We start from the raw sequence: 22,692 nt of genomic DNA, 5'->3' as shown, positions 1-22,692 counted from the left end.
AATGGTAGCTCCTTGTAGGAGACCCTCCTGATTCCCTTCCACTCCTCTAAAACCATCTTAAATGTCTACTTAAACAGCACCGTCTTGGTCCAGGACCCTCATTTTTGAGAGCCGCTTCCTGTGCCTTATCAACTTCCTTTCTTCTCCTGTTATCCCTATTTTCCTCTCTCTGGCTCCTCTGCCGCCTCCTTCCTCCGACACCTCTCTGGCACCCTTCGCTGCTTCTTTGGCCCTCTGTTGCCTCCTCCCTCTGCCACCTCACTGGTACTCTCTTCTTCCTCTCTGGCTACCCTGCCATTTCTTCCTTCCACATATGCCTATTCTCGGGCACCTCCAACAGTTATGCAGTGTGGTTCTCTGGCCTCTACCACTCCAAGTCCTGCAAAGGTGGCAACCAGTTCCAAATCACTACTCTTAACTCTTGCTTCGCTGTCAAACATTCCTCTGACATCTGCCAACTCCTGGAAGAGCTTGATTCTGATGTACTCAGTCTCACAGAGACTTGGTTCACGGCCCGCTCTGTCACAAGTTTTGACACTCTCCTTCACGATGGCTACAAGACCCTCTCTGAACCCAGAACAAACCATCCCGGTGGCGTGTAGCCCTGATTTTCCAGGAGCGGATCCCTGCTTCTGTCATTCCAAAGCAGGAATACGCGACCTTTGAATGCCTGTTCTGCAGGCTCTCTATCTCTCCTGACCTCTCTCTCACTGTGGCAACTATTTACAGGCCGCCTGGCCAGCTCACCCTCTTCCTCTCTGAGTGGGCTGACCTCTTCTCTTCCCTCCTTGCCTCTACCTATAAACTTCTCCTCCTCGTTGGCCATGAACATCCACCTGGATGCTACTAGCCCTTCTTTGGGGCTCTTTTGCAACCTCTGCGACTCTCTCTCTTTCTCTCTCTCTCTCTCTCTCTCTCTCTCTCTCTCTCTCTCTCTCTCTCTTCTTCTCTCTGGCCTGACTCACTCTGCAGGGCACACCCTAGATGTTCTGATCTCTTCAGACCTCCCCTTCTCCAACAATATCACCTCTCTCTTGGAGTGACAACTTTCTTCTTTCCTCCCACCTCTCTCTCTCCACCCTTCAGGTCAAGCCGACCCCAGCACTGCCAACTACCTTCTCAATCATCCGGCTCATGAAGCTGTGTCAGTTGAGGCTTTCGCTGCTACTTTCTCTCCTACTCCTACTCCTCTGGCGGACTCACTCTCTGACACAGCCCTTTTATTAGATTTATTTATTGGTTTATTTGTACTGTGCCGAAAGCCAGGCACGAAACAAATACACATGAGACAAATCCATCAAAGTCGGGACAGGGTGAGAAGAACTAATCTGGGGAGAAAGGAGGGGGTTTATTTAAATAGCAACATTTTCAGAGTTTTCTTAAAGGTTTTCATCCCAGGCCTTTTTCTTACTTGTATTTAAGGCATTTGACCTGCTTTTTGTCAGCTGACCGCAATGCTCTAACAGGACAGTACTGTGGTATGAGAGTTTTAGGTAGGTTGGTGCTGCTCCATGTACACATTTGTGAACAATGGACCCTACATAAAAGTGGATTTGTACTTGTATGGGTAACCAGTGTAGGTTCCTCCTGTGATGTGTGATGTGCTTTAGTTTTATGAGTTTGTTGACATTGCAAACCACATTATTTTGTAATACCTGACAATTCCCTAAATTGTTGGTTGAGGGACCAATCATTACAGTTACATCAGTCCAATTTAGACAGGACGGTGGCTCGGGCAATGGTTGCCGCATTGTCTCTGGTGATATATGGTTGAATATTTTTCAAGAGGTGGAGGGAATAGTTGCAGGTTTTTGTTACCTGATTGTCATATGCATCACAGTTAAGAGAGGCCTCCATTTGGATGCCCAGAGTCTTCACATTTGTCGAGGACCCAAATGCAACTTGTACCTATTTGAAAGCTGGTGTAATCGGTACTAGGTTTAGCCTGTATGACTGTTCATCATTTATACATAACCAATTGGTTGACATCCAGTCTTTGATAAGGTGTTATATAGTAGATAGGACTGTGGCGTAAATTGTATACACTCCTGTTATTTCAATGACTAGCTGGGTGTCATCAGTGTAGTTAGTAAAGACAACACCCAGGTCATCCGTGAGGGAACAAAGGGGTCTAATGTACAGATTTACGGTTAGTGGTGATAGACTCACTCCCTGCAGGACACCACATCAAATGGGAGCTGTAGGTGATTGAGCCTGTCCCCCATCGGATTCTTGCCTCCCGATCTGACAAGAATGAAAGGTACCATTAAACCGCTTTGTCTGAGCAGTGTCCCAAATGGCCCAGTACTTGTTTAAGAATGCCATGGTCCACTAAATCAAAGGCCGCGGATAAATCCAATAGGGTCAGGATGCCACTTTGCCCTCTTTTGTGATTTGCAGGATGTGGGACTGAAGGTCTGCTAGGGCAGTCTTGGTAATGTAATTAGGCCGAAAGCCTGACTACTTGGACTGTATAATGTTATTCGCTTCGATGAAGCTCTGAAACTGTATGTAAACTGCTTTATCCGGGACTTTCAGAAGTACGTTGCAGTTAGTAATCAGCCTAAGGTTGTTCTGATCTTTGGGGTGTAGGTTGGTGTGACTTCAACTGTTTTGATAAGCTTGGGTACACTTCCTTCCCTGAAAGAGGCGTTAAGAACCGTTTAAGAGGCGTTTAAGAACCTGGCGAGAAAATGTTTCAGAAGGATTTTTGAAGGTATAGTATTTTCTGAGCATGCTGTGGGTCTCATTGCTTTAACTATTTTTTCCATGTCACATGTCTCTATTTCAGAGAAGGAGAAGGAGGGCTGGCTTGAGAATTTGCTGTCTTTATGTGGGGCGATGTTGCCTGGATTGATCCTAGACTGTATTTTGTCTTTGTTTTTCTTTTGTGCCTTGATGATTTCTACTCAAGGGCAGTATGCACTGTCAGAGTATCTTGGGTGGTAGGCACAAAGGGAGCAGGGAAGGCATTAGGTTTCTCTAGTAATCTTACTGCTTCAAAAGGTTTTCTAGAGCTGTTTGCAGGTTGTTCAATTTCTGAATTATAGAAATTTCTCTTGCTCTCTATCCCTTTGTTTTTATAGGTTTTTTAGGCTTGTTTACAACCATCTTTATTTTCTTCGATTGGTGTTTAATCCAGATAGATTCTAGCCTTCTCGTCTTTTTTTCCCATGGATCCAATTCAGGACCAAACCATTTTTGGTGATCAGGGTTATCTCTTACTCCCTTACACCTTTTTATCTGTTGTAACATCCAGGCTTGTTTCCATCCCAAAATGGGATACATTAAAGGCAAATTTCTGTCCTTAGCTACAGTGCGAGCAAATTGCATCACACTTATTAACAAGCTGTAACTCACCAGACTAGATGCCATGGGCCCTATTCACATGGACTCTGCTTCAGATCAGAAGAACACACATTTTACAAGTGATGAATGCCTTCCTTGCAACCTGACTGACGTATCCTCCCTCTCGCTTCCTGACAAACAGCCTGCACCCAACATAGAGAAACAAGCCAATTCCAATCCTGGCATCTGTAAGCACCCGCAAGCGCCATAATAAGGATGAAAACCCACAAGTAAAATACAACATCTAATATGGACCACTGGAGTTTCCCTGAAAATGGCTCTTCTTAATACCAGATCCTTGAACAGCCACGCAATTAATATCCATGACATGATTAGACATACTTGTCTAACTGAAACCTGGATAAAACATACAAGTGGCCCTGCCATCAATCTAGCAGCACCCACAGGATTCTCCATGCTTTGTAAAAATAGGGAATCTGGAGTAGGATGTGGGGTGGCAATAATATCAAAAAAACGACCTAGGCCTGTTTTCATCCCCCACTGCCTGTCAGGGCTGTGAAATACTGCTAGCTAAAAGGACCCCTAACGCCAACAGCTGCATTAACATTTTCCTGAGTTATAGGCCACCTACCATAATGCCCAGATTCAATTAGGATATAACACACATCCTGAATTCTCTCGAAGGTGCAAACCGTACTACGCTTCTCCTCTGCGATTTCAATCACTGGATAGGGGACAGGTCTGATAAAGAAGCCATAGAACCAGAAGTGGTTCTCCTCAAGTTTGAGAGAGGCAGGGAGGCTGTTCCAGAGGGAGGCCCCAGCAGAAGAAAGCAATCTACCCCCCACTCTCTGCTTGGAGAAGCATATGACCCTCAGAGATTTGGAGGTGGGTGAGCGGAGGGCTCGAGAAGGAAGATATTTAGGAAGAGAAAGTTGGAGGTAGTGTGGTCCCAGGCCCCAAAAAGCCTTGTGTGCGATGCAAAGGGTCTTGAACTTGATCCTTGCAGTCACAGGGAGCGAGTGGAGAGATTTCAGAGCTGGAGAGAAATGATCCCTGGGCTTGAAGCCAAGGACAAGTCTTGCAGTCCTGGATAAGTTGCAAATATCTAAGAGTAGAGACAGGCAGATTTAGAAAGAGGTTGTTGCAACAGTCCAATTCCTAAATATCTTCCTTCTCGAGCCCTCTGCTCATCCACCTCCAAATCTCTTAGGGTCATATGCTTCTCCAAGCAGATAGTGGGGGGTAGAAATCTTTCTTCTGCTGGGGCCTCCCTCTGGAACAGCCTCCCTGCCTCTCTCAAACTTGAGGAGAACCACCCCTGGTTCTGGAAGCAACCAAATACCTTCCTTTTCACTTCCGCTTTCTCGCTTCCTCTGCCTTGCTGATGTCCCTGACTGCTCCGCACACTGGTCACCTGGTCATCCACTGAAATCTGGGTCCAGGCTCCTGCATGTTCAGTTGCCCTGAGACTGCATCCGGGCTCACCCAGCACTTAAGGATCTGCATCTGCAACCCTATAGTCCCCTGTCTTTCTGCACATATGAGTCACCCTCTGGCAGCACTTATTGATTTTCCGGCACTTCCACCTCCAGGCCTCCCATGGCACTTCTCCCCTTCCCTCCTCCCTGCATTTGCGCAATTAAAATGACACAAGACCTAGTAAGATTATTGTTTGTCCTTGTTCTGTCCCCCCTCCTTGTCTTGTCGCGCCTAGAAACACTTATGCACAGGCACATTGTAAATGACTTATCATATCATATCATTAGCCCTGCCTCTTTCATTCCTTTCTGGACTCTTAGACCACAAGGCTCCTTTTGCCAAGGGATCTAAAGTGAAGAGCAGATGAAGTAAAGTTCCTATGTGTTTCTCTCAGGGCCTGGAATGGGCAAGGACTCCTGCTTCTTGCTTTGCAGGTAAGCTAGCAATTTATGACATTGCTTATACCACAAATGTATGTCAACCACTGCCTCCAGTAGCTGACGTGGTGAGAGCAGTTTGCATGACCCTACATTTCCAATCTTCTAATGTTGACCATGCCCATCTTGGGCTTCCTTTAAGGAACACCAGTAGTTTAAGGCAACCAGCCTCCATCAGAAGACGTGGTATGAACATTGCTCCCAAATGTTGTTTTTTTAATGTATTTCTGACCCTTGCTCCCTCCCTGTCCTGTGGGCGCTTTGAAACAGTATTTTCTTACTGTATAAGCGCCTACCAAGCAAACAATAAATAAACAATAAATAAATAAACTTCCCACCTTCTACCCAATATCTCAGATGATCACACCCACTCCAGACTTAATTTGGGAAGTCTTCCCTAGGCGTGCTCATGGTTGGGCAGACACAGCAAAGGATAATGAAGACAAAAATGCCACCCGTGTGTGCCTGTATATGACTGGCAGTGGCAAGGGCTGGACCCTGTGCACTCGCTACTACTAAGACAGAACCATGTATCTCTCACAAACACAGCTCATCCCCACACTTTCCAGGGAGTGCCTAGGCAAATGCACTCACCAAAACCACATATTTAACCCAACCAATCTTTTCCAAATCTCCCTCATTATTGCTCGGTCTTTCCTTTTGCACCATATACACTTTTTAATGCTGATTAATTCCCACTCAGCCAGCCTAAAATCAGAAGATGTTTCAGACTTTTTCACCACCACTAAATGTAATGCTATCTTTATTTCCAAAACCTGGCTCACACCAACCTCCACCCAGGTTTTGATTTCCTATTCCCACCCAGATGTCCTGCCTTGGTAACTTCAACATGCATCAATCTTGCATGGTTTTAAGTCTAACATTTTTGAGGTACTTACATTTCTAATTACCTTCCCAGATCAGCAACATGGTATTTTTGAAAGGTAACTAAGCCTTCTTTTGTATTAATTACTTGAAAGTGCATTCTCCAAGCATGTTTGAGGACCGAACAGGCAGACAATTTCCCAGGCATGTCAGATTACTGGTATTACCTGGTGTCGTTTGTCCTCGCGAGTACATTTATAATAGAGCTTTTGCGTCTGATACTGCTTCTACCACTTTAGCGCTCGATTTGGCTCTGTTGCTTAGTAAACTTTGGGAGTTGCCTAATTCTCAGTTGCCTATTAGAGAGGTTCTTCCGACATTCGTTCCTAAAGTTGAGATTCTGACTAATGTCGCAACAGGGGCAGCAGCCATCAACATTGAAGCTCACTATATATCATAATTTGTTCACGTCCCGTTCTCCAGACAGGAAGTGAATACTATTAGACAGTTGATTCCAGACATAAGGAAAAATCCTACAGGGCTTTACAAGGAAATAGAATCTGTCCTGCATTTGTCAGTGTTCACTTTGGGTGATATATATTTGTTGATTCCTGTGATCCTATCTGCTGATTTATGGAAACAGATTAGGACTGCAGATGATCCAGCAGGGTTAGGCGACACATGTCAGGTTAGATGGAGAAAGCAAAGCTGGTTAAAGACCACCACAAGTGATACTGACTTTGCCAGATCAAATAGTACCGAAATTAAAGCCTTTAATTACCGAAAGAAGGTTTGTTTGGGACAAACTCACTGTTTGTACCCAAGGAAAATCTGAAGGTGCTACCGAATTCTTTAATCGGTTCGAACAAGTATTCTCAGATTTTAGCTGACAGGATATAAGCACCGAGTTAGGGAAACGATTGTTTGTGGATAAGTTTGTGAGTGGATTGTTGCCTGATATTCAGTCACAAATTATGACTTCCGAGAGTGCTTGGCAAGCTAAATTACAGTCCGAAGTATTGCATATGGCTCAGTATTATGAGAATAGACTCAATAATGAAAAATAAAGGATCGAAAAGAAAAGGGGAGATCTAAAAAACAAGGTATTATTGCAACAGATGGTCAGAGGGCCTAGCGGTGGAAGTTTACAGTTTCGAGGTCAATTTGTTCCATAAAGTAATGCGCCATTGGGTCCTGTATACGCAAACCAATGTGCTTATTGCAGACAAGAGGGTAATTGGCAAGCACAATGCCCAATCCTTCAGCAAAGGTCGAATAACACAAATGGTGTCATGGGTAGACAATAAAGAAGCCGCCCTGGACTAGGGGGGCCTGGTAGAAGCCAATTCGCTCAAAATTCTCAGTCATTTTCGCAAGATAATCAGCAACCTAGTGTAGATAGCAGAAATATTTTTGATAATCCTTCAACTGCCTATCTTTCTGAAGATCTTGCCTTTGATGATATATTGTTTCGTTAGGACAGCCCCAAGCAGGGTCTGGAACCGTCGCCTATTCCCTTTAATCAGAAAGGTCCCTACGTTGAGATGATGGTGGGGAATAGCAAGCATCTATTTTTGATAGACACTGGAGCACAGAACTGTTCCATTGATCATTCACAGGTTCCAGACATTCCACTGTCAGGGCAGAATAACATTTCTGTAGGGTTTTCTGGCATGGCAGTGGTTAGTCTGGTTTCTCTGCCGGTACCGATTTCACTCGGGCTATTCACAGATCACTGTCCATTTCTTCTGACAACAAACTGTGGAGAGAATTTGTTGGGGTTGAATCTGTTGAAGGAATTAAATGCAGTAATTCATTGTTCTTCGGATGGAGTGTGTTTGACGATTTCACCTCAGCAATCTTCTGCCTCACAGTTTTTGACTAGACCTTTGCCGCCAGAATTTAGTGCAGTTCCGGCGTATTTTTGGGCAGTTGACGACAATTGATCCTGTTAAAAAATTTTGAAACCAGGTGTTAAGTTGCCACAAATTCCACAATATAAGATTTCAGTTGATGGTGAGCAAACTTTGAAGTGTATATTTTCCGACTTTGTACATCGTGGAGTAATCGAAGAAATTGCAGGGAATTTGTGCAATAGCTCAATTTTACCAGTGTATAAAAAAGGGGATAATGCAATTCTGTTCTGTTTCATTATCGATTTGCGTGCTATCAATAAGATTGTTGCTCCACAATTTCCAATTCTGCCTGATGTAACAACGATAATAACAATGATTCCAGCTTCTGCTACTCATTTCAGTGTGATGGATGTTAAGAAAGCCTTCTTTAGCATTCCCATACACGTAGATAGTAGATATTTGTTCGCGTTAACCCTAGGGGGACGCTCGTTTACATTCACATGTGCACCACAAGGGTACACGGAGAGTCTGAGCATTTAAAGTAGGCCTTTGAAAGAGCAGCTCGATACACTTGAGTTGCCTTCTACTTGTACATTTCTGCAATACGTCGATGACCTTCTCTTAGCTGTAGACTCAGAAAGTGCTTGCAAGGATGGCACTGTGTTATTGCTTTTTCATCTAGCAAAGCACAGGCATAAAGCTTCATTGAAATACTTTCAGTATTGTCGACAGGAGGTCGCCTATTTAGGCTTTCTCCTGTCAACGGAGGGGATAAGATTGAAACCTGAACGAATGAAAAGCATTTCTAGCATGACTGTCCCCAATACACAGAAGGAAGTTAGAGCCTTGATAGGAATGGCGTCTCCCAAACTTTTCACTAGTGATAAAACCAATGTTGACATTGACAAAGAAAGGTATTTCTTTGCCACTACCGTGGAACTTGGAACGCCAGAAAGCTTTCGATATGCTCAATTCTGCACTGTGTTCGAAACCGGTTTTGTGCACACCAAATTATGATAAGGCCTTCGAGTTGTGTGTGCATGAACGTGATGGATGTTCTTTGGCTGTGTTAACGCAAGAACATGGAGGGAAGAATACACTGTGCGGTAATTTTTCCTCCACACTTGATCCTGTTACATGCTTTTTGTTGAGATGTTTGAGAGATGTCGCTGCTGCTGCTGCATCTGTAAAAGAAAGTCAGCACATGGTTATAGGTGACACTTTAACTGTGATGGCACCTCACTCTGTAGACGTTCTATTAAATAGAACGCAAACTTAACACCTTACTTCTGCACGATTAATAAGATACAAACTGATCCTATTTGCACTGCATATCCAAATTAAGAGGTGTTGCGTATTGAATCCGGCTGAATTGTTACCTCTTCTGCAAGAAATTGCTTACAATGACGAAATGTCACATGACTGCCTCTGTACTACAGAACAAGAAACTACAGATTGATTTAAATGATACACCTCTGAATGATCCACGAGGGGAGCTGTTTTGTGATGGCTCCTGGTTAAAGCTTCCGGATGGTACATCCACTGCTGCACTAAGCATGATTGTGGAAACCAAGAGAATTTCGCATAACTCTGCACAGGCCGCAGGGATTATTGCACTGACTCAAGCCTGTGACTTTTCTGAAGGGCTTAAAGTGAATATATTTACCGACAGCCAGTATGCCTTTGGGGTGGTCGACAACTTCGGTAGACTATGGGCAGAGCGCGGTTTCTTGACCTCACATTGAACAAAAATCCAACATGGGACCTTGATAGTTCAGCTACTTTCAGCACTTGTGCTTCCTTCTCAACTAGCAATCATGAAGTGCACCACACATCAGAAAGTAGTAGATGATGTAGGGAGAGGAAACGATTTTGCTGACAGGATAGCTAAACAGACTGCTCCTGATTTATATTCAGAAATGTATGTTACAAAGGAAGCCACAAACTCTTGTACAGTAGATGAAGGGATTGACTCGATAAAGAATATTCAAACTGATGCCACTCCAGAAGAACTTACACACTGGGCTGATGGTTTAGCAAGTTTGGATGAGGAAGCGTGTTGGGTAGACATTTCAAAAGGAAGATGGATGCTACCCGATGAATATGTCACCGCCATGGTTACACTGGCTCATGGTCCCACTCACATATGTGCTAGGAAAATCTGTAAATTACTAGAATCTGTCTGGGTGAATGTCAACATCTCAAAAACTGCTGAGTGTTTTGTCCACAACTGTATGGTTTGTTTACTGCAAAATCTGGGGAATGGTACGACGGCACCAAGGGGTTGTTTTGGTCCCCCCTCTGTGCCTTTTGAAGTGATTCATTTCGACATCATCGAGATGGAGCACTCTTATAACTACAAATATGTCTTGGTAGTCATTTGTGCATTTAGCAAGTGGGTTGAAGCCTTCCCTGTGAAAGATGCAACAGAAATGGCAACGGCGAAAACCATGTTTAAGGAATATTTTTCTAGGTTTGGTTTGCCGAGGGTCATCTGGTCGCATAATGGCCCACATTTGATCACTGCTGTCATCTTGCAAGTATGCGTGGAATTACAGATCGATAAACAATTCCATTCAGCTAGACATGCTCAGAATGCTGGACTTGTAGAACGCCATAATGGTATGTTGAAGAATAAGCTCGCAAAGGTCTGTGCCAGCAGTAATTTGAAATGGCCAGATGCCTAACCTATAGCTCTACTGTCCAAGTGGACAACCCCACAGACTAGAACTGGACTCTCCCCATATGAGATAGTAATGGGGAGGCCAGCTAACATTTGGAACATATCAAGACCCAAAGTGTTGAAAGATGTGGAGCATTTGCTTCTTGCTGAATACTGTGACCAGTTAACACAAAACTTGTATTTGATTTATCAACAAGTGTGAGAAGCCCTCCCTGTTAAATACGAGGGGCCATGTCACCAAATTCGACCTGGTGACTGGGTGCTCACAAAGTCATTTTAGAGAACATCCAGTCTCGCACCGCGCCAGAGAGGACCATTTCAGGTCCTGTTAGCCACACAGACTTCTGTATGAGTAGCTGGCCGACGACACTGGATACATGCCACACACATCAAGAGGATACCTTTCCCTTTGCCACACGATGGAGAAGAAAAGAAGGAAACTGTTTGCTCTGCTTGTGGTGATCAATTTGTCTTGAACAACATCAAGGGTATCTCAATGACTGCTGCTTTGTCTCTGAATTCTTCTTCAGATCATTCTGCACCCTTGAGCAACCTTGCCTCTGTTTCACAACTTCCATCAGGAAGCAACGACACACTGTTCGCAGATCATGCAGTGACTGGAGTTTTAAGGTACAATCTGCATCCACAGCACTAGACTTACAGCACAACACAGCTGCGCCTACAGAAAACGATTGTTGAGCTCGTCATTTGCCACTCACTCGCTGAATCATAAGTAAGTAGCTGGGACCGGCAAGAGCTATCGCCAATCAAACTCAAAAAAAATTGCGTGGTCATGAGATCACCAACAAATTCATTTACGGAGTCTATCGCAGAAACTTTCCGGAAAAGAGCTTTGAGGAACAATGCCTGTCGATATCTCCACTCGTACGGAGCAACCGATCGATAGTGTGGCTAACAATGACATTGTACAGAAAAATGCATGGTCCGTGAGGACGTACTGTTTTCTTGTAATTATGTTAACTGGTCTGACAGTAGTAATTGCTCTTGAATTATGGTACATTGAGGGGGTTGTGTTCACTTGAAACTTTTATACCCACTGAGAGTGTTCCCATTATGTCTTCTCCTTTCATGCATCTGCACACTCTATCTTCTAGGTATTCCCAACACAGACAGAGTTATCACAACAATACGCTTTTGTTAATCATGAACGCGACCCATGAGATTTTGAACAGAACTAATTGCTGGATTTGTTCACATCTGCCACAACATGGGGAAAAAGGGTTGGGCTGGTATATTCATCCTGTTCCTCTTACTACTGCATGCTGTGCATCTCTAAGGGCACTATTCTTTGGTCGTTGGAATGATAGCTTCTCAGGGAACTTTGACGGAACTAATTTGAATGAATTTGAAAAACGAGTCCTGATGCCCCTGGGATGTTCAATTTTTGCAAATAGGAGCAAGCTTAATGTCGCTTCTATTAGGCCATTCAGTAATGTTCAATAGAATATCCACTCTTATACAAAAAGAAGGACATATACATTGTTTGATCACGGGATAATTTGCATATGTGAGTCCCAAGAGAGCTTTAACAAAAACATCAAATGTAAATGTTGCAGAATGGCATGCATCTCATGGTCTGTATTCAAGTCATTTGATGTGACAGTTCTTAGTTTGCAAATCAGTTTAGCTTCCATTCTACATAAGTTGAATTCTCTGTCCCCTTTCTCCTTCCACTACAAAATCTGTGTACTCCCACCAACTAATGTGTTTCTTGACATCAGGTTGGTGGTGCTCCTGCCAATGTGTTGCTAAAAGTAACTTAGGGTCTTGACACCCCAAAGCACTCAAGTGTTTTCTAATTCTGACCCTGAGCTCTCTGATTGTAATTACAATGTACAGTTTATTGCATGCGCATATTATTATGAACACAACACAATTTGTTCTGCAATTGATGAAATCATTGATGGTGATTGTCCTACTGCCTTCTGTCCTAAGTACATTTGTTTTATCTTTAGCATATTGGAACATGCTACATGTTCCCATTTGTACACTCCTTTTCTGCCCCTTCTTTTCCACTAGTCAGTTTCTTCAATTTTTGATTCCCTAGTCAAAATAAATGATGGACAAAGTCTGTTCTTAAGGGACAGTGATTTTGTGTATGTAATGTTGGGAGCATTTCCTAGTATTGATCTGAGGTCTGTGTCCATTAGAAGAAAATATCAATGTTTTACTGGGATTCAATATACTTGTTTGCTATCGCTGCTGTATTTAGTAAGAATTTTAATTTTGTTGTTCTCTTTTCTATTCATTTTGTGCTTACACTTAAGCAAGTCCGCCGTGCTTTATGGCCGAGGATGAGGAATTCTATCCTTGTGCCCGAAATCTCTGGTCAAGCAGTAGATCTAGGCAATGCGTCTGGCAGCAATTGTGCCATTCCCCGATATATTCACCAATCGGGATGTTGCTCTATGTGTGTCTTTGATGACGTGCTGGTAGCCAATATGGTGGAGCTGACCTCTGTTCTCTACCTGATGTTTTAATATGGCCATTCTGAATATACATTTTAAGTAAGTCTATGTCGGTGGCGCTTTCTGTGTGTGTATTGTAGCCCAAAATAATTATGTTTAAGAGACTCTGCAAAACGTCACAACTGTCCTGATGTGCCTTTCGATACCAACAAAATGTCATCTATAAATATGTGCCAAAATACAAAATGTTCTATGAAGATGGTATACTCGAACACTATTGTTTGCTCAAAGTGTCCCATAAAGAGGTTGGCAAGTTATGGGGCAAAATTTGCTCCTATTGCTACTCATATTGTCTGTTTATAGAATGTATCATTGAAAAGGAAAACATTATGTTTTAACATAAAGTTCAACAGTTCTTTGATCATTTCCACATGAAAGTGGTAGGTAGCTGTCATATTGGCAAATATGTAATCCACCGCTTTAAGAGCTAATCATGGGCAATTGATGTATACAAAGCCTTGACATCTAAAGTCACTAAAGGAACGTCCTCATTTCAATTGGTACCCTCAAGAATCGTAAGACTATGCGTTGGATCCCTGTTATAAGATGGTAGCTCCAATACTGTCGTTTTAAGGATGGTATGAATGTATTCTAACATATGTTCTGTTATCCAGCCTATTCCGTTAACTATAGGCCTTACTTCCGGATGTTTGCCAAAGTCCTTGTGTACCTTTGCAATTAAATGAGATTCGGGATGGGCAGGATGCTGCACTCCTTGACTATCAAGCCAATGAATACATCTACTTGGTTTGCAATCAATTTAGATTGAAGTGTTTTCTTCGGCAGTGACCGTGATTTGGACCTGTCGTGCAAATTGAGTGCACTGCAATGCTTGCTGGTGGCTTCCTCTCAAAATCCAACTTACATATCTGAAAAAGAGGCAAAGAATCCTACTTAAAAATGCCACGTGGTAATGGGGAGGAGACCGCTCATTAGTGGTGCCCCTGTATGGGCTGCTCAGGGGAGATGAGAGTTTTCACAAAAGCTAAATAAGACCTCCATTTGTTTCAGTGGTATTTGAATATGGGATGGGAGATTCTGTGTAGGGCATCTATGTATGTACTGCTTGTTTTTTTCCTAGCTTATTATCATGATTCTGGGAGTGATATATTTGTTATGTCCTGATATAGACTTGGCAAAATACCTGCAGTTTTAGCATATTTAGGGCTCGTTTGGTAAGTCTTTGGGCTCTCTGATGTGTTCTGCTTTATGGTCAGGTAAAGGTATTTTGGATCCAAAACTATTTCTGGTTTTCAAGTATACTTAGTGGTCGGAAAGGTCAGAAAAGAAAATAGTAATTGGGAATATGTAAAGGGAACACACGGTATGGGAGGGAAAATGTAGTGCCCTGAATGAATATGGAACTCTGGGCCACTCAGTGGAGTCTCCGGACCATACACGATTGGATTTAAATTGGGAACCGTACTGAGTCAACTGTAACTGAGTGTTCAGAACTAAAATGAGGCACAGAAAATGGGCAAGGAACACAGTGATAAGGTGAAAGCCCACACAATGGCACGCCTGCTCACTTTATGTTTGACAATACAGTATAGCCAAGTGTAAGTTACCTGAAGTCTGGCACCTGCTGAAGATAACAAACATACACAATTTCCATTAGAAGACACTTTGAATTTGGAAAAGCTGATAACATTAAGGCATGCACAGAAGGGAAAGGTGAGCTTAAAACAGTGGGAGGAATAGAACACTTGGATAGAAGAGGCAACATTGAGACAAAATACATGAAGATGAGAGGACTAAAAGATTCTGATGAGCAATTGAAAGGACAAATTAGATTCCTAAACGGAAAGGGGATCATGGGTCACCACTCTACTGTGCCCTCATATAATAGATGACAAGACTGATCATAACCAAGATAAAGAAGCTGCAGAGGACATTATTTACTTTTTTCACAAGCGTCCATACTGCAACACCGAGGGGGCAGGCGGCTGGTCCACGTGCCCCTATGCCGGGTGTCACACAGGTGCCTGTTACTGGGTTACACCAAATGTGGTCCTCCATTGCACAAATGCAGTTGGGATCGAGTATTTTGGGCGCCCCTGGAGTCTTGTTCATGTCGAGTGTGCCTATCACATATACTCTGCTCATGACAAGTGGAAGTAAGCCATATAGGTTTCACCATACTCATTGTTATTATGATTATTATAATAATAATAATTATTATTATTAGTATTATTATTATTAGAATATTTATTGAGTGCAGACCTAGCTTTGAGAAGCAAAAGAGTGCTTTACAATCATAGATCAAAAACACAGAGAGGGAAGCAGAGGAAAAGGGAGTGGGGAGCAAACAGGGGATGCAAGTGTGGGCAATTGGCAGCAAAGGATCTGCAAACAACCAGGGAAGGAGACTGTGGGGAGCAGATCATCGAGTAACAGGTAGGGTGGGGAGTGAAGAGTGTGTGGATCTAAGTGGAGACATTCCATGAAGAGGAAGGTCTTGAGCTCTTTTCTTAAAGTAGAAGCAATGGAGCAAGTCTGAGGTTGACGGGGAGGAGGTTCAAGAGTCTTGGAGTGTAAATAGAGAAGGCCTGTCTTCTGGTTCTTTCCTTCCTAAAAAGTCAGAGTTAAAGTCTGCACATTTGCTTTCATTCTGGGGGATCACAGGCCACCGGGGATGCTGAGTTTCTTAGTGAGGTAGCTTGGCGACTTCAGGGTGAAAGCCTTGTAGATAGATGATCATCATGATTTGAAGATGATACAGGCATGCAGCAGGAGGCAGAGCAGTTGGATGGGGGTTGGAGTACTTTAAAGAGTCTTGCTGGAGGACACATTTGAGGGGTTCTAAGGTAGTCACCAGAAGGCCTTCCAAAAGGGCATTGCCATCAACCAGGGGACAGAGGACCAATGCTTGGACAGTAGATCTTAAATTGTTTTCTGGGATGAAGGGCTTGATTTTCTGCAGGAGAAAATGTTGGTAGAAAGCCATTTTTGTCTTCATTGCTTTGTGCTATTTGAACGTGAGCTGTCTTTCTATGTTGAAGCCAAGGGACTGGGCACAGGTGGCCAGCTGGGGTGTGAAGCTCCCGAGGTTCATACCAGAGAGCCAGGTCTGGATGTCAGGGTGTTTGGTCTTGGTGGTCAGCAGTAGGACTTCAGTCTTGGAGGGGTTGAGCTTAAGATGAGCAATAAACACCCAGGACTGGAGCAATATAAGGCAGGCCTTGAGCCTGGGGATATCCTCCATGGAGGATATCTTCATGTAGATTTGCATGTCATCTGCGTATAGCAAGCCGAGTTAAGGCAGATGGCGGGTACTCCCGTGGTAGAAGGGAGGATTTCAATATATTCACTGTCCATATTGCCTGGACTCTGGGAAACTTGAGTAACCTAGAAAATTAGTAGTTTCAGTGTTTTATTGAAGCAAAACATGCAATCAGTCACTAATCCAGCTTGCTTCAATGGATATAAGGCAGTTTATGCGACCAGTAATGCCTCCAGAGGTTAGGTAGAGATTGACCCAAAATGCTTATTGGTTTGTAGCAGACACAGGTATGGAGCAGCTTTTGAAGAAGTTAGAAAGAGGTTAATAATCACCATTCCCACAATTTGCCCCCAAGAGACAAATTGATAAATAATTGGAAACTGTTAGCTGCCACTATTTAGATTGATTGAATACAGTGTTCACACAGCATTCAGGGATTACTAAATCGAATGAGACAACACATACAGTGATAGTTGACTCCTTTGTTTCTGGTTTGCTACCCAAGATACAAGTCTGTCTAGACTATGTGTATTGGATGGCAGAATAAACCAATATCAGAGTTGGTTTCATTTGCAAACAATTGTGTGGTGTGCCAGGATCAAAAGGAAGAACATAAATTGATGATGCTGCAATTGCAAAATCTACAGGGACAGGCAGTCCCAGTGTTGAGAGGGGATTCTGAGGAGGATTTAGAGGGAGTGGAAGAGGCATGGGAATTCCATCGCAGGGATAGCAAGGACAACCGGTATATTCAGGGCAAACGAGACTACAGGCACAGCAAGAACAACAAAGATCAGTACTATCAAGGGCAGTGAAGACATTATGCTAACACATGAGTGTGCAATTACTGTAAACAATCAGGGCATTGGAAGATTGAGTGCACAAACCCTATAATTAGTTCCCTGTGTATTTTTCAAAACCACAATATGGATGTGTCAAGTCCTTTTCCAAATCCTGAAGCCATCAAATGTTCTTCTTCTTCTTCTTCTTCTTCTTCTTCTTCTTCTTCTTCTTCTTCTTCTTCTTCTTCTTCTTCTTCTTCTTCTTCTTCTTCTTCTTCTTCTTCTTCTTCTTCTTCTTCTTCTTCTTCTTCTTCTTCTTCTTCTTCCCAAATACTAGTGACTGACCCCAAACCATCCTTGATAGCAGTTAATCAAGAAGGACCATATATACAATGCAAAGTGGAAGTGTAAAATATACCTTGATCGGACGACACTGTCACTAGCAGATTTGCTATATGGTCAGAATGTTTTCCTAATGTCAATTATCCACACACACAATGAAAGAAGTGGGAATTTCAAATATCACAGTGGTACATCAGATATCTGAGCTCTGTATGGTCATACTGAGTACTATAACTGACACCAATGCATTTCTTCCTAGTCCCTCTGCTCCTGTAGATTAATTTGGTAGGGATCTGGTATATAAACTCAGAGGGACTATTTACTCCATAATGGAAAGAATGTTCCTAAGTGTACCTAACAAGAATACTGTAGCAATTGTACCCACACTTCAAGTTCCAATTTATCAGGCCATTCTGAATAGGAATTGCAACTGATCTACAGAACATTTTCATTACCATACTACAAGTATGGTAAGTGCACAATAATGAGGTTGGATACATTCATAATGCTGGGCCAGTAAAGTTTAGGATGGATCTTTCTAAGAGGTTGGCTCATATTTCCCAACACCCATGAAGCCAGAGTCTGAAGAAGGTATTACACAGGCATCATTATTCCTACCCCTTCAACACCCCAATATTGCTGGTCAAGAAGCCCAGTAGCGATACTTACCGGTTTGTGCCGGATTTGTTTATTTCATTTATAGAACACGCAAAAACCCAAAGGCATTGAAGCGCTGTTACAGTTACCAGTTAACGTGTGGCCACTTGGCAGTTAAGTAGTTATATACAGGATACATGGACAGTTACAGACCGGCAGGAATGTAGAACAAATTGGTGGTTGCATGCAAACAGTCCTGAACCAGGAGGGCTGATAAGACATAGGCTGATCCCTTTATACAAACAGCAGGTTTTGAGCGCTCGACCGAAGACTCAATAGGACTCTTTGGCCCTCAAGGAAAGTGGGAGCGAGTTCCATTGTTTGGCTGCTAAGGAAGGAAAGCTTAATCCTCCGGCTTTCCAGCATTTAAACTTAGGCTGAACCAGTCAATGTGAGTATAGAATTATGGTGGGCCTAGACGAGACTGTCTTAGAGATTTTCTGGGACAGGTACGGTGGGGCTGACCTAGAGATGTACCTGTGCATGATTGAGAGGGTTTTCAAAATAATCCTTTCTCTGATTGGGAGCCAGTGTTCCTCTTCGTGCGGCCGAGATGTGTTTGGATTTAGGAATATCCTGGGCTGCTTGGAGATTCTTTTTTTGGGATTGTCTGTAGCTTCTGTATGTTGTGGGCAGGGGTGCCAGCAAAGAGTTGGTTGCAGTAGTCTAACCTAGCGCCGACAACTGCATGTGCAATAATTAGACAGCTTTCGGTGGAGAGCAAGGGTCTAGCAGCATTTAGTGGCAGTACAATCAGTGGCTATCCCATCCTTTCCTGTTGGTCCCTATCTAGCTGCCATTCTAGCTTGCCTACCCCCCCACTGTATCTCACTTTACAGCAGTGGACGTGTGCTTAGTCTTTTCTCTATTATCATAAATGCAGATAGTCAGTATTTATTTGTGTTTCCCAAAGTGGAATTCAGTACACCTGGACATGGCTTTCCCAAGGTTACACTGAACCCTCTAACCTATTTCCCCAACAGTCAAAGAAAGACCTATATGATATCTGGTTCCTAGGAATGTTATTGCTGGTGTAGTACACAACCTTCTGCTGGCCTGCCCATTTTATGATGCTTTAAAAGAGGATACCAGGGTGCTACTGACCACTCTGGCTAATCAAGATCAGAAAGCATCAAAGAATAGATTACAGTAATATGAAGAAAGAATACACTTTTTGGGCCATGATATTGTAATGTGTCATCTGTTCATGGCCTCCTCCAGAAATACAGCTGTATGCAAAATCCCCAAATCCCAAATGGTCACATAAATGAAATCCTTCCTTTGCTTGATTTTGGGTTGTGCTGAATTTGTAAAACCTTAACAATTATATAGGAGGGTCAACACAACTGAGCTTTTCCAATGGTCGCCAGAAGCTGAAGCAGTGTTTTCTAAAATGAAATGGAAACTGATTGAAGGACATTACTTGGGGTTCCATGATTATAAGAACAAGATAACTTTGTATTGTTATGAGTTGTAAGGAAAAAGGGCTGTTGCCTGTGAAGAAACGTTTCTAAGGATTTTGTGTTTAAGGGGATTGGAAGACTACAATTCCCATGATCCTTGCTCCCATGATTTGCTTGGCAGTTGGCTGGGTAAGCAGGCGCAGCCAACTGCTATTTCAGGTCTTCCCCGGCCCATGCTGCCTGCTGCTGACTGATGGCGCGACACGGGCCGGAGGAAGCAGATTGCTTAGTCGGAGCACGTGGAGATGCTGGTATGCAGAGCAGTACCAGCGTTGAATTCTTCAGTTCCGGGCCCGGCGATGAAACTTACAGCTCGTTCTGAAGAGCGGAGCTGTGCACAGCAGGACGCTGTTTCAATGAAGGATTTTCTTCTGTCTGGGGTGGTGCCGGCGAGCACCCCCAGGCCTCAGATAAGTGTTTAACTGAATGTTCGTGTGCTGGTGACTCTGCATTACCGACGGAGTTAGTTTGGAACATGTTGTGAACTTTTGCTATGAATTATTCACTTCAGTGCAGTGAGGTTGGCAAACGCACACGATTATTGCATCTATGAGTACATATACCAGTGTGAATACAACACAGGTGTTACCGGACTGAGAGAGACACTTTGCAGGGTGAAAACAAGGGGCAAGTCATGTTGTGAAGTAACGCTATGTTGTTCATGGCTGCATTCCATTTTGTATCATTGTCTTGTGCATACTTGTGTTCTATGTGATCAGGGAGTTCAGGTATCATGAAAGGAGCGCTGAAGCACACCTTTGATGAGCATTACTAATTAAGAAGTATTTGCTTCTCCGATTCAAGAGTCTACAAGTTTTCAGTGTTATGTTTCATTCCTGTTTAATGTCCTTATGTTTGTGGCTACCTTAGGGAAAACTGCAAATACAGTGTGCTGAATTAGTATTCTAATCAAGAAAGATACTGATAGGAGAGTATTGAGGCAAGCCTGATATGGTTTGTTTCTTGTATGTATGTGCTCCACTTCCCCTTTTGCAGTCACCCTAAACACTCCCGACCTATCAACAACCTATCCCTAAATCTCTACCCCCCTTAGGCTGTCTCGGGGTACCTATGTTTCTACAATCAGGAACCTGTGTCAACCGAAGTGGGTGGAGTCACTACATTTGCAGGTTCATCTAGTAGGGCCAGTACTGTGGTGGCACAACAAGAGTTGGGGTAACCTTTGCTGCACCAGAGAGGTTTGCAGGGATCCTAAGAGGTTTTCCACATTTCTAACCCAGTGCAAGTAACACTTTATATGCAAACCTACAGCTTTTGAGTCTGCTCAAGCTTGGACCGCTTTTGTGATTTCCTATTTAACGGGGGATGCGGCAGCCTGGGCAATTTCCCTAGTACAGAAGGATGAGCCAATCTTGTATGACTGGGCAGGGTTTGCAGTAGAGTTTGCACAATTATTTGACCGAGAAATGTGTCATTGGCTTAGGACAAAGAACTACTAGCCTTAAGATAAGGTGCAAGAGACTTATTAACATATGTGACATGATTTAATTGCTTGGTTGTAGAAACAGCATGGCCGGAACCAAAGCAAGCTGTGCTATTTTACCAAGGGTTAAAGGATGAATTGAAGGATGTGGTGAGGGTCATGAAGAAATAATCACTTTTGATTTGATTGCTGCCCACAATTTGGAGCGATTCTGGGAATGCCATGGTTAGTGGTCCATAATCTTTGCATATATTGGCTTGAACATACTTTAACCTTTTGACAGGTACCAGGGGACCAACTGCTTTTTTGGTGGAAGGAGTTAACCAACAGGTTCATGTGGGGGCGGGGGTTACTTCTTTGCTAGAACAGTAGCAGGAGTTTGCTGAGGTTTTTGACAAGGGAGGGGCTTCACAGCTACCACCCCATAGTACTTTTGACTGTGTAATTGAGTTTGAGCCACAGGCAAGGTTACTCTCTAGTTGGGTTTATGCCTTATCAGAGAAGGAGATACAACATCTCAGAACCTACTTAGATGAGATGTTAGCCTGTGGGTTCATCAGACCATCTAAGTCCCCTGTGTTTTTTGTGTCTAAGAAGAAGGGCACGTTGAGGACCTGCATCAACTATAGGGCCTTGAACAGGGTAACCAATAACAACCAATTTCCGTTGACTTTAATTTCTGTATTGTTGAATCAGGTCAAGTAGGCAACCATTTATACTAAATTGGATTTTTTCTGTATTGTTGAATCAGGTCAAGTAGGCAACCATTTATACTAAATTGGATTTGAGGGGCTCTTACCATCTTATTAGGGTGAAGGAAGGTAATGAATGGAAGATGGCGTTCAGGACAACATTTGGTTTGTTTGAGTACTTGGTGATGCTGTTTGGGTTATGTAACACTCCTGCCGCCTTCCAACATTTAATGCAGGAGGTATTGAGAGACTATTTGGATTTGTTTGTTTTGGTGTACATAGATGACCTTTTGATTTTTTCGTAAAGTGTGGAACAGCATGTCAAGCATCTCAAGGCAGTACTGACTCGTTTACAAGAGTATCACTTGTTTTCCAAATTGGAAAAGTGTGAATTTCACACTACTAGAGTTGAGTTTTTGGGCTTAATTTTGACCCCCTCTGGGGTAGTTATGGATGAACAGAAAGTGCAAGCTGTAACTAAGTGACTGACACCTTAGTGTGTAAAAGACATTCAATCATTTTTGGGTTCTGCTAATTTCTACCGAAGGTTTATTCATAACTTTTCGGCAATCATTGCACCCATTACTAGATTATTGAGGAAGGCAATGAATTATCAGTGGGATCAGGAGGCAGAAAGCACCTTTGTGAGATTAAAGACGGCCTTCACGGAGGCCCCAATTCTTTGTCAGCTGAAATTGGAGAGACAGTTTCAGGTTGAAACAGATGCTTCTAATGTGGCAGTGGGGGCCATTCTGTCACTGACTAATGAGGAAGAGGTGCTAAATACTGTTGCATACTTTTCTCGCAAACTGACACCATGTGAACAAAATTATGCCATCATGCACAAGGAGCTTCTGGCCATTAGGGAGGCTTTTCGGAAATTTGCGTCATTATCTTATGGGGGCACAGCATTCAGTAGTCGTCATTACGGATCACAAGAATTTAGATTATTTGAGATCAGCCCAGACCTTGAGATCGCAGCAACTGAGATGTGCCCAATTCTTTGAG

Source organism: Ambystoma mexicanum, chromosome 6q, assembly GCF_040938575.1.
Source record: "Ambystoma mexicanum isolate Mex_15411 chromosome 6q, UKY_AmexF1_1, whole genome shotgun sequence".
Taxonomy (NCBI): Eukaryota; Metazoa; Chordata; class Amphibia; order Caudata; family Ambystomatidae; genus Ambystoma; species Ambystoma mexicanum.
Note: the sequence above shows the minus strand (reverse complement) of the source record.